Here is a 9,973-nt window from a genome sequence, read left to right on the forward strand (position 1 = left end):
GTTCAACAAATAATCCATAATCTATTATCATGGAAGATTCCACTGATGAAATCTAGGATAAAGTACCCAAGAATTTATATGGATCGAACATCACAAGATTATGTTTATTAACGATTAATAAATTTGGTATAATATTACGATTCTTTCTTGTTTTAATTTTATCAAACTAATATGTTAGTTTAATGTACTTAATGTGTTGGTGGATCGGAAATATTCATTATATTGATGAAACAAATACAGGTTGCGTATTCTAGACCTAGGATAGAGTATCCCCAAGAATCTAGAAACTATAGACCAATCATCTTAAGTAACATAATATATAAAATCATGTGAAAACTCTTAGCCAATAAATTGAAAAAGCTTCTGCCAAATATTATCTCCCCGTATCAGGTTGTCTTCATTCAGGCGAGGCATATCGCACATGAGTTGATTCATACCATGAGGGCTCAGAGAGGTAGTGAATTTCTTATGGGTCTCAAAATAGATATGTCGAAGGCTTTCGAAAGAGTTTAGTGGAACTTTCTAAGAAAGATTTTGGCAAAACTAGGTTTTAGCAAACAATGGTGTAAGCTAGTTCACCAGTGTGTCAGCACTGTTTCTGCCTCCGTGCTCCTAAATGGAGTTCCTTGTGAGCAATTTAACCCTTCCAAAAAATGACGCAGGGGGATCCACTATCTCTAACACCAGATGCAAATTTTGGGGAAGAAAAGTACTTTTTGGCTAAATGGTTTGGTTTAGGTCTGAATTTACGAAAGTTCAAGCAAATTTTGGACAACATTTACTTGGTATGCATGCATTCTCAATAGATTGATGTGATACCATGTACATCCTTACAAGTGCTACCGGGAGTACTATTAACATCTCATACTTTAAGTGTATTCTAGCATTAACCCCTACATACCATTCGATAGTTTTGATTGCAACACTAAGTGTAATTTCATTGTACCATTTGTTTGGTCACACATTGGAAACTATCTTTTATCCATAGTACATGGTTGTATTTATTTAGAGTTTTTCTTTGTAGTTTCTATATATTTTGATATATTTATAAGTCATTGAAATGATTATCAATATTAATAAACTTACGATATATATGTTTTTGTTAAACTTGTGGTTGCTAGGATGTCATGGACGTCCGGTCAAGCTTTCTTGGATGTTGTTGCTGTAATTTTTCAATTCTTATTCTCTTTAGTAAATGTGTATATGCACTGTGATATTTAAGAAAATGAATTTGACTTATATCACTAAGAAAAAGTAAAAATATTTTTAACAGTTACATGTAGACAACTTACATGTCGTACAAACTTGCTGACGAGGATCAAAATACAGGAAAATATGCAAGCCAAAAGAATCGCCACGACACAAAGAATCTAACTTATATCACACTCAACCTGAAAAATACCGTGTGGATCACAAAAAATATATGTACAATCAAAACACAAATAAAATAAGAGTACATGCAGATATGTATTGATACAATGGCGAACAAAAATGAACATCAAAAAGTAAAAAAAATCCATCGGTATAGCCAAATCAGTATATGCAAATATTTACCGTGAAATCAGTTTATGCATAAGGAAAAACTCAGTATATTGATATGTACTCATAAATTTTCTACAGTACATATATGATGTACTCAAAAAATATAATTCCATATTGACAAGTTTATTTTAATGTTTAATTAAATGAGAACTTACAACTCACCATTCAACATGGAAACTCATAAAAAATTTTAACATGCAAACTAACCACGCTTATTAAATTTCATATCCAATGAAGTTAGTTTTATATATCAGACATTTAAGGTGGTCTACGAAAGCTAGTTTTATAGGATTTTTTTTTGGTTAAGAAGCATAGACACAACTAACAAAAAGCTAAAACATACATAAGGGCGTAAACATCAAGATATGGCCTGACACTATATACTCAATCTTTGTTTGAGAATAGTCTGTTTTCATCTCTACTAAAGAGGATCCATAAAAATACCAGGAGAGCTGCTACGCGAATCTAAGTCTATTTACAATTGACACCACAGTGAATCGTCATCCAATTGTAGTGTCAAAGTTCAACTGTATCTCACATAAACTTGAATACATGATTTCTTTTATCACAGAATTAGCTAGAATATGAAAACTGTGTCTTAGAGGACCCGAACATTATAAAAGCAAATTTACACAGTCTATCATTAAATATCAAGATGTCGTTCCATAACCTTGTCATGATAGTGCATTTATCTCCAGTCGTGTCCCTTCTGCTGCATATTCGTTAGTCATTTCCTTGCAGTCCATCAAAAGCATAGTTCATTTCCTTTTCAGTACATCAAAATATGTACTCAATTGAAATAAAAAAATACACTATAACATAGAACACAAAACTTAATTTCATTTAGGACACGCAAGATTTTGTTACTAGTAACACTCTTAACCAGAGAATACCATGTGAAACACAAAAAATGTCACCTATTTGAGATGTACCGTAAAAAAGGCATATTTAGACCAAACAACGTACTGAATTAGACAGTACATCAAAAAATGTTCTACAAGGCTTCCATCAAACTGTTTCCTAATTTGACCAAAAGCAACTCTACAGATTGTTTCATGTGTGAAACTTGCTAACTTGTCGAAAACGTTAACAGAAGCAATATTTGAAGAAGAAGAAGAAGATATGAATTAATCAAAGCATCAACCTCTTCCTCCCTGATTACCTTAAAAGATTGCACTCTTTTCTTATTAAAGAGTTCAAGGGCGCTTATTTTACGAGCCTCTCTCTAGTAATCTCCCTAAGGTGCAAAAGCTATGTCTATGTAATTATACCGCATACGTTTTCGACCAGCAAGTTGAAATCTATTGCAAAAAATCAATATCATGTGTTTTCAAGACTTGTTCGGCAGCTTCAGCAGATGAGATTACGACTGTTGGTATGCGACCGTATTGTATAAACATGATCGGAGCATAAGCTTTGGATAGTTGTGTGATTGCTTGATGAGGCTGTTTCATAAATTGATGTAAATTACCAGTGATTGGAAGCTTAGGAGGGCCAGGTGAGTGTTAATTTTTGTTTGATTATGCAAGATTGTTTGTTTTTTTTCCAGATTTTATTTCTGCTGCTGTTGAGGATGACGAAGATGATGCTGCAGTTCATTCCATAAATGAAGTCTGTTTTTTTTTACGCTTTTATATGCACTTCATTTCTGGAATGAAGTCTGTTTCTTTGGGTGATTTCTGAAAGAAAAAATAATTAGAAATTACCAGAAGTTCATTTTGGAGAATGAATTGTTATAAAAAAATAAATAGAAATTAACAGAAGGAGAAGCAGTTTCCTGATGAAGAGACTCAAGAGAGAGAGAAAAAAATATACTCGTTTTTAGGAAGTTATTGTGTTTAGGCGTTAAAGGTTAGAGGAGGGTATTATTTACTGTTTGGTATTTTTTAATAATTATAGACTAAATCGTAAAGGTGATTTCTAAAAGGACTAAACTGATGTGTGTCTGGACCTAAGAGAACTAAATCATATTTTCCCTTTTATATTTTAGGAGTAATGTCGTGCTTATCCCGTGTTGTGATGTGTTGGTGACAGTAAGGGATTAGCTTGAGATTAAGTAGGAATTACTGGCTAGTCCAGTTCTAGCAGAGCCAGTTAATGGCTAATCCACCCGTGAAAAAGATTTACTCTATAGTCCAAAAATATGTTTTTGGACTAGATTATTTACTCTCTAGTCCAAAAACTTCGTGGAGACTATAAAGTGTATTTTATAAATTCCTAAAACACCCTTCCAGGTCTAATTAGTATCAACACATGTAAATGTTACTAGTACTATGTTACTACATACTAGTAGTATCAATATGGTGATACTTCATATTAATATGTACTGTACTAGTAGTAACAAAAATATCTTATTGTTACTAGTAAATTACGTAACTACTTTACTATACTAAACTAGTATACTAGTATACTACTATAGTATAGTATACTAGTAACTAGTACTAGTAGTAAAATATGTAGTATCAATACATAACAATTTTTTTTTTGATATGTAGTATCAATACATAACATACTACATATTAATATGTAGTATCAATATATAACACACTACATATCAAACATACTAAAAATATCTTATTGTTACTAGTAAATTATGTAAATACTTTACTATACTAAACTAATATACTAGTATACTAGTAAACTAGTAGTAACTAGTACTAGTAGTAAAATATGTAGTATCAATACATAACAATTTTTTTTGATATGTAGTATCAATACATAACATATGTAGTGTCAATATATAACATACTACATATCAATATATAACATACTACATATCAATATGTAGTATCAATACATAACATACTACATATCAAACATACTACATATCACATAACATACTACATATTGACATGTAGTATCAATACATAACATGTTACTACTAGTATACTAGTTACTACTAGTATACTACATATGTTATTACTACATATTACATACTAGTTACTACTAGTATATACTAATATACTAGTAGTAACTAGTATACTAAATATGTAATATGTAGTAACATATGTATTATTATACGTAATCTTATATACTAGGGTTAGTAGAGTAATTTTACTCTTTTCAAAACCTTTTTGGACTAGGGAATAAATATTTTTTGGCGCTGGACTAGCCAGTAACCCGGGTCGGATTTTCTGGACTAAACAATAAATCCCTCTTATCGGAAAGCAAGTTAAAGAGGAAGGAAATGGGTTATGAGAAAGAAAGATAAACAGGGAGCCGTAAAAAGGCTCTTTTTAGTCTACTGCTTTTTACATTCTGTATTTTTTCCAAAAGCACCACAGGAAAGATAATGCCTTCATTTCTCTCAAACAAGAGTTCCTTTCTTTATATTTTGTTTCTATAGTTTTTCTCTTGTCTTGTTTTTCTGTTTTGATACAATCAGCTGGGCTAAAGCCCAAAACCAAAACAAGAAAATAGACAGAAGGCACACATCCCATTACCAAGTACACTTTTCTGCACATTATTATCAATGGCCCATCTCAACCCCCTGTAATTCATGAGCAGCAACTGAAATAGGCTGGCTACCCCCATAAGCACAATCCCCAACCCCACCATGTTTAGTCCTGAAAATAGCTCCAAAGCTAGCAGAGTTTTGTTTTAAAGAACCATCAGAATTAATCATGATATCATCTCCTTCAGGGCAAACCCACCAACAAGGTTTCTGAATTTTAGGAATAAAAGAGCAACACATACCAGTTGAGCATAAACCTTCTATTCTCTAGGATGTCATTGCAAGACCTGATATGAGCACTTATCTTGAGCTGAATGTCCTCTGAATAGTAAGAAGACAGATTTTTAAAGCAAAATTCTTATGGGTTGAGATGGCCTTGCAAGTGTCTTTCTTGACAAACTGCTTAGATCTCCAAAATCATCAAATCTTCATGTTGGGTGCTAAACCAGAGGAAGAAATTTTGAGAAAAGTATCAGCTGCTAGAGAGAAGTTACTCCCCACTGAAATCACATCTCGACCTCTAAAGAACCTTAGAATTCAAAATCCCTTCCATTAAAATGGAGAACAAATCAACTATCTCTACCAAAACCATTAAATTTGGCCAGCGTGGTCTGGCCGGTAGCTTCATCTCTTTTTGAAAGACTTGAAAAGAGCAACATGTTGTTTTGAAAGACTTGAAAAGAGCAACATGCTGTATAAGACAGCATGTGATTATTAAGAAGTCAGCGGCTACTTGGGGTGGTTTTAATCCCCAGCAGTGCCCAAAACATCGGGAATCAGGAGAAGTTTTAGAGAGCAGAAAAGTACTAGTTGCAACCAGAGTTGGGTGTACAGGGGTTGAGAAGATGGCTTCAATGCTGCCTCGGCTAACTATTAGATTGATCCTTGTTTATCATTTTCATTTAAATCCAACAAGTGGTTCTGTTAGAACAATCACAAAGATGCACCATTCAAAGGCAAAAGAAGACTTGCTGGGGCAAAAGAAAAGGACTTTCAGAAAAATCCCGCATTACAAATTTTAAAATAAAACTTCCTAATAAGGGTCTTCGCAGCTCTCACAAATTCTGCAAGGATTTTGATATCACAATAAAATCCAATATTCTGCCAGGATTTCGCAATACAACAACTAGTAAAGACGCAATGAGACACAATGAACCGTGATTGAATTCAAAGTTTTCTGATTACGTTCTGACAATTCTGATTACGTTTTTCTTCCTCACATACAGAAGAAGAGAAAAATCCTGGCAAACAACCAAACACTGAACTACTTGAGTTTAAGGAGTTGAGCAAATGTAGATTTTCTATGTGAGATGGAACTAACGAAATATTGAAAAGCTAAGCAGATCAGGCAAGTAACTCAATATCGATCCTAACTCAGTGTCTTGTGAAACATGAAAAGGATCTTAACTCAGTGTCTTGTGAAACATGAAAAAGATCTTAACTCAGTGTCTTGTGAAACATAAAAAAGAATCATAGTATGCTGCCATGTCAAACGGGAGTGCCCAACAGAGAGAAAAATAGACATTCAAACTGTGAGGAAAAATCAAATGCAGCACAAATGAAGTCTAAAATATGAAAATATCAAACTAGAATATTTCGCTGAACTGGGAATAGGAATATAAGCAGTAAAATGTACTTGCAAGCAAAATTTAACAACAAAGCCGCCATATGTATTAAAGATCCAAAAACTGAGACTTAAATTCATGTCTTTCATCGGTCTTACCATTAAATCTGACTAACCAAACAAAGTAACTAAATTTATAGTTCAAAAGGTGATGCAAGTATTCAAGAAAATCCACCAACAGACGAAACTACGAAGCTGCAAGAGAAAATCACTGGGAGACACCGAGCCACTTCTGGAAGACATCGAACTCTGTGTAATCGCTGTCTGAGATCATAGTTTGGTACCACGCCTTTCCTGCAGCCCTGATAGCAGCCGACTCCTCCTTCAAGACCAAACAAGAATAAGATTAGCCCATCAAGTTCAAAAAAGGATCAAAAGTCCAAAACAACAAATCCAAAATAACATTCAAGAAAAGACCATATGTAAAATGCAACTCCGAATCCAAATTTTATTCTATGAACATGGTATATTAGTTGGTACAAACACATTCAAAGTCCAGGCAGCAAGTATCAATCAAACTGGTAGAAACATTCATCAGTTAGAAACTTGCAGGTAGTAAAACTAGGACATACGAAGCATGTGTGTATCTAAATGAAAAAAATAGGAGGTGACAGATTACAAGACTTGCTTTGTTTAGGCATAATATCATACTCCATACTATTTGATAATACACACATCAAGATATCAACTTACACTCGTACGATTCACACACAAATATGAACACAAGAAAGTAATTACATGCACAAATGCCATCACATTGAAATCTAGAAATCAGCAATTACATGATACAAACATCATCACATTGAAATCTAGAAATCAGCAATTACATGATACAAACATCATCACATTCAAATCTAGAAATCAGCATTTCCATGTTACAAACTTCATTAACCAACGCATCAACCCACATTATTCACCGGACCACATTAAAAAAGGATCAAAACTCCAAATATTATAACCGAAAATAGGTGTTTATCACTACACAATGCACACCAAAATGAAGAAAGTTTACCAGTGCTAGATACTTGCAAGTAGTAAAATTAGGGCATCCAAAGCATGTACACATCCAAACGAAACAAATAGCAAGTACTAGAAAATATATACCCACACATATAGCAAGTACAAGAATTGCTTTGTTTGGGCACAATAACACACTCTATTCTTAATTGATAATAGACATATCAGCATTCTAATTGATAATACACATATCAACATATGAACTTATACTGACTCACAAATATTTGCATAAATCAGTAATAACATGCGCAAACACCATCACCATCACAATGAAATATAGAAATCAGCAATTACATGTTACAAACTTCATCAGCCAACACATCAACCAACATTATTCACAAGACCATGTTAAGAAGCAAACAAATTTACCATACACACATATGCATTAACCAATTAAGAAAGAATTGAAAAATGAGATATACCTTTGTAATGTTGGTTCGTTTCTTCTCGAGCTTCTCCTTCTTAGCCTTAACGCGTTGAGCTTCAGCCAGAAGAGCCATCCTCCTAGCAGTCTTAGCATACGGGTTCAATCTAAACATAGTATTCAAATTCTTCAAATGATTCTTCTTCATTGGTGCTCTCTTAGCATCTTTCTTAATAGGTCTAACAACAGATTGAATCTCATCAGAATTAATAATCCTAGCAAGATCAGCATTAACCATTTTAGATCTAGGCAACACATATCCTTTCTTCTTATCACTAGCTTTCTCAAACGAACCATAGATCGAATCCAACTTCTCAAACGCCGACATAGTCCAGATAACAAATCTACCAGGATGACCACCAGGAGCAAGTTTCAACAAATTAAGCCTCTCAACATTAGCAATCTCAATACCAGGAATGTTTCTGAAAGCTTTCGCAATCTTAGATCCCTCGGTACCGTAAACAATCAAAGGACCTTTCTTCGACACATAACGCTTGTTCCTCATTTTACCTTTCCCTGGCCTGATCTTCTCACTATCCTTCACCTTTTCAACATCAGCATAAGCACCAAGTTGTTTCAAAACCTTAATAGCAGCATTAGTTTTCTCAACACCTTCAATCTAATCATTAACAACTAAAGGAAGTTCAGGAACACCTTCAATAGTATGACCACGAGCTAAAAAAATCGAAGGAACAGCAGATGCAGCCAAAGCCGAAACAACAGCATACCTTTTCTCATTCACGTTAACCTTACGATGCCACCTTCTCCAGATTCGTGTTGGTGCGAACATCCTTCCACCTCTGCACATGTTTCCGAAAGCTCCTTGACCGGCACGGTGAGTACCACCGCCGGAAACCCTAGAGATACGAGAAACGGCACGACCGGTACCCCATGATACTGCAGATGTTTGATGACCAGCTTCTCTGCTAACAGCGTATGGCTGTCTGGCGTTCTTCGAGATGAGGGCGTGAATAGATATGATGATATCAGTTCTGATTGAAGCTGTCATCACAGCTGGAAAGGCAACGGTGCTTCCACCATCAGTAGCCATGTCTCCTTCTAGGGATTGGACTGTAACCAGAGGTCTCACCGCCGCGGCTGCCATTGATGAAAGCTTAGTTTTGGAGGAGGAGGAGGAGAAACCACCGCTTTTGAGACTCTTCTAGGGTTTTTGTCTCGAATGAAACGAGCTTTAGGGATTTTATTGAGGAAAGGGAGAAATGAAATGACACAATTGCCCTACGAATACTAGAAGGCTGTTTGGATGAACCTCACATAGGGTGTTTGGAAACATGACGAGTGGAAGTTGCTTTTCGGCAAAATTAAGTTGAATGGCCGAAGTTAGTTTACTATACTATTTCAAAACCACTTTTATAGCGTGTTTACAGGGCCGTCTTGCCATTTTAGAGTGTTCTAGGCGAATTTAAAATATGGGACTTTTTTATGGGTTACTGAATCAGAAAATAGATTTACATTTTAAATTTAGCAGGACATATATCTATATATTTAAAATGGTAATTTGAATCAAAAAACAGTCACATTTTAAATTTAACGGTAGGATTTTGAGATTCTATGTATGTAAATTAGCATAAAATATGCCTAAAATGCTTTATTGATTCAAAAATCAAATAATATGTACTGTTTTAAAATTTTAGCAACAATTATAAGTATCACAACCTTTTTGTGATATAAATAACTGTAAGAAATTGATTCTGCAACACTTATCAATGTCACATATTACTTATAACTAAATAAATATAAAAAATTTGGGGCCCAATTATTTGGGGCTCTAGGCGGCCGACTATATTGCCCAGTGCATAAGACGGCCCTGCGTGTTTAGATACACATCCATAATTAATTTTTTGACTTCTAGAATACAAAAGGCAAAAAGTTAGTTTAAGTATAAAATTTC

General features: G+C 34.3%; 1 pseudogene; it reads right to left on the minus strand.

The window, feature by feature from the left end:
* Positions 1-6,590: 6,590 nt before the first annotated feature.
* Positions 6,591-9,213, minus strand: LOC113337128 (annotated as a pseudogene).
* Between the last annotated feature and the right edge of the window lie 760 nt (positions 9,214-9,973).

The sequence above is a fragment of the Papaver somniferum genome, unplaced genomic scaffold (assembly GCF_003573695.1).
Source record: "Papaver somniferum cultivar HN1 unplaced genomic scaffold, ASM357369v1 unplaced-scaffold_158, whole genome shotgun sequence".
Lineage (NCBI taxonomy): Eukaryota > Viridiplantae > Streptophyta > Magnoliopsida > Ranunculales > Papaveraceae > Papaver > Papaver somniferum.